Source organism: Tupaia chinensis, unplaced genomic scaffold, assembly GCF_000334495.1.
Source record: "Tupaia chinensis unplaced genomic scaffold, TupChi_1.0 Scaffold000159_1, whole genome shotgun sequence".
Classification (NCBI taxonomy): domain Eukaryota; kingdom Metazoa; phylum Chordata; class Mammalia; order Scandentia; family Tupaiidae; genus Tupaia; species Tupaia belangeri.
Window position 1 is genome coordinate 3973091 of NW_006159630.1, and position 3399 is coordinate 3976489.

The following is a 3399-nucleotide window of genomic DNA, read 5'->3' on the forward strand; positions in this document are numbered from 1 at the left end:
GCCCACGCCGGCCACAGCGGGGCCAGCCTGGGGCCTCCAGAGGCTGCCAGAGCAGAGGACGGTTCTCCCGAGAGACTTTAGAAGGCGTGGCCTTGACTGAACTTTGGTGTCTGACGTCTGGCCTCTAGAACTTGAGAGAATCAACTCCTGTTGTTGTTGCTCTTGCTTTTTAAACTTACTATTATTATTATTTTTAAATTTTCTATAGGACATGTGTGCTCACTAGAGAGAGAAAAAGGAAAAGTGAGAAAGCAAGCTACCAGGTCCAGGACTTGAACCGCGGTCAGTCATGTGGGAGTCCAGCGCCTTAAGCACCGTGCTTCCTGTGCTTTTAAGCTACTTGTTCTGAAGTACTCTGTCCTGGCAGCCGCAGGAGCCCACACAGGGACCTCGCAGGGCGAGCCCACTCCCTGCAGGCCCATCTTCTCAATGCCTGTGGCCAGCCTTCGAGGTTGGGTCCCTGTTGATCTCAGTTCACAGCCCACTCAGGCTCTGGAACATGGAGCACTTCTCCCCGGGCCCTGGAGTGAGGGCACGTCGGCCTTCGACGTCCACCCAGGAGCCATAACTGCTGGGCTCTGCTTCCCAGCTGGCAGCCTGGCAGGACAGAAAGGACCAGCCCAGTTTTTCCGAGAAGAACAGTTTACGTGTTTCCTTACAGGCATTCTGTTGTTACGTTCATTATTTACAGTCGGTTTCAGGGACATAAAATTACAGCTGTATTGTTGGAAGTAAATTGTATTTCCATGGCTTTAAAACACACGCGAACAAACACAATCCTCCCATTAGTAGCTGGATATTGTCATAATTCTGTAGGATATACATTTTACTGCAATAATAACTGTAAAAGACCAAGACCTCATTGCAGCGAGGTCCCGGGATAAAACACTTCTGGGCCCAAAACACAAACGACAGTTCTATTCACGGCCGCAGGGGCCTCGAGGTGGCACCAAATGCGCTACAGAGGTGACAAGCACCTCCCAGGTTACACTCAGCCACTCCAGGGCGTGACTGGGAATCTGTTTACATGTCTGGTGCGGACACACAAGCGAGAATGATTTTCTAGGTAGTTAAATATTCAATCAACCTGTTAACCGGAATTTCTTACTGCTGCGATTGTAAAACTATCAAATGCAAAAAGTGGCAGCTATTTCAGCCCCAGGAAAACAAAACTGATAAAAAGCAGGTTTACCTGTGAGGTATCTGTTGCAGGGCAAGACCATTCTTGCAGGTACACAATTGGGGGAGCGAGGAACGGGGGAGCCAGGTGAAATGCAGGGCACGTGGTCAACCCCGAGTGCACTTCATGTGTAAATACACACCCCACACCCACGTGTTACATGGGATATACCTCTCCTGGAAACATGTATTCATGGTTTATCTGACTCACACTTAACTAACTGCCTTGGCCGTTTTTGTTTGTTTTGCTACATTTGGGCAACCTTAGGAAGGCCAGAAGTGAACTCCCAGTGAAGAACTGCTGGGATCCCGGACGTCCAGGGGGTTGGCAGGGCATTCTGGCCTCAGCTGGTTTAACCCTGTCCCCAAGGCTTTGCGGGGGAGGCCATGGGTGCTCAAGCTGTTGCCACGCGCCTGGCGCGGATGTAGGCACAAACGTGAACAGGTGCGACATCGACACATCTGAGCCTTCCCACTGTAGAGGCAAGTGGGGGTGCTGACTGCTGTTTGACAAGAGGAGGGCTGGTGGCCTCCCTGGGCAGGTCCTCGTCCCAGTGAGCCAGGACTATAGTGGGAACAGCTGAGAGCCTCCCTTTCCCTCCTAGGCCGCAGGGCAGCAGTCCGGAAGGGATTTGCAGGGGCAAGTTCTTTCTTTTTTCCCTTGGCTAGAGGGTATGGGAGAAAGCACCCCACCCCCACGGGGCACGGTCACACTGAAATCCCTTCTCCTCCATGTCTCCTTCCTTGCAGGATTGTGGGCATGCGCACACACGCCTGCTGTGCTTCTCAGGCTGCTGGGTCTGGGACTCCAATCGCATCAGCCATGTGGGATCCAGGGCTACCTAAACCACCTGGCCACGGAAGCAGCCAGCCCACGAGGGCAATGTCGTTCCGTGCTGGAGAGGCTGTTAACCCAGGAGGCCGCAGCTGCCGTCCACAGAAGTGAGGCGTCAAGCTTGGCTTCCCAGCCTCCATCTGAGTCGCCCAAGGACGGCAGCCTCAGACTTTAAGAGTTTGCTTTGGATTAAAAATTGCATGACCCAGTTCCGACCACTCACGTGGTCGCCTCGTAACAAGTGGCTTTCTGCAGCCCTAGGAAACCCAGCTGCAGAGCTGGGTGATTTTGCCCTCTCCCCACCACCTGGGACAGAGGCCTCACCTCCATGAGCACAGGGTGGCCCAGCCAGGCCCGCGACACCAGCCCGAGGGCAGAGGCCCCTTGGAGGTCCCGGGAGAGCTGCAGCTACACTGGGCCAGGGAAGGGGCGGAGCGGGCTGGGGGTCCTCAGGGCTGGCCCTGCGCCCTGTGCTGGCCTATCTCCCAGGGACAGGGCTCCCTCTCCAGAAATCACTCCTCTCGTCCTCTTTCTGGGAAAGGAGCGAAGGACAACCCTGCAGGCCCCCAAAGGTCTCCCCAAGCCCAGGCCCTGGCCCCCGCACCTCAGTGGCCAGGGTGGGACAGCCATCACAGGAGCCCCAGATCCCAGGGACGGAGGGAAGAGCTAGGGTGGAGGAGAAGACATCACCTTCAAGGGTACCCCCACACCCCCTCGGCTGCCCCTGGGCAGAGTCCCAGGCTCTAAATAAGGGCCATCCCTGCCTGCCTGCCAGGGAAACCTCCATTTCCTTTCACACCTGGCAGGCCCCTGGAGTGAGGCCTCCCCAGATGGACCCTGCCCCACTCAGGTCAGGTGGGGTGCAGCCCCTGTCCCAGCCTGGCACACCTCTGGGCCTCAGGGGGCTGGGGTGGACAGCGGTGTGCTTCAGGCCTGGCTGGGCAGCATCTGGGCTGGGACTGGGCCGGGAGGAGCGTCTCCCCGCCCCCAGCAGTACACACTGACTCTGGCCCCTGCTTCCCTACCCCTGGCGGGTGGCGTGGTAGTTAAGGGCACTGGACTCGTACATGGCTGGCCACGGTTTGAGTCCCAGACCTGGCATTTTGCTTTCTGACTTTCCCTTTCTCTCTCTCTCTCATACTCTGTCTTTCTCTGGTCAAATAAAAATAAACAAATAAATAAAGTTAAACAAAATAATTCTCAAGAAGGAAAGAATGGCTGTGCTGCCCGGCCACTCTGTACCTGGGCTCCTCTGTCCCTTCCAGGGCAGGGCTAGAGCGATAGGCTGCAGGGGGTGGAGGGGGTGGAGGGGAGCTTGGTGGGGGACAGCACAGCTGGGACACAGCGGAGGGGCCGGCCAGGGTGGGCAGAGGCAGGGCCGGGCT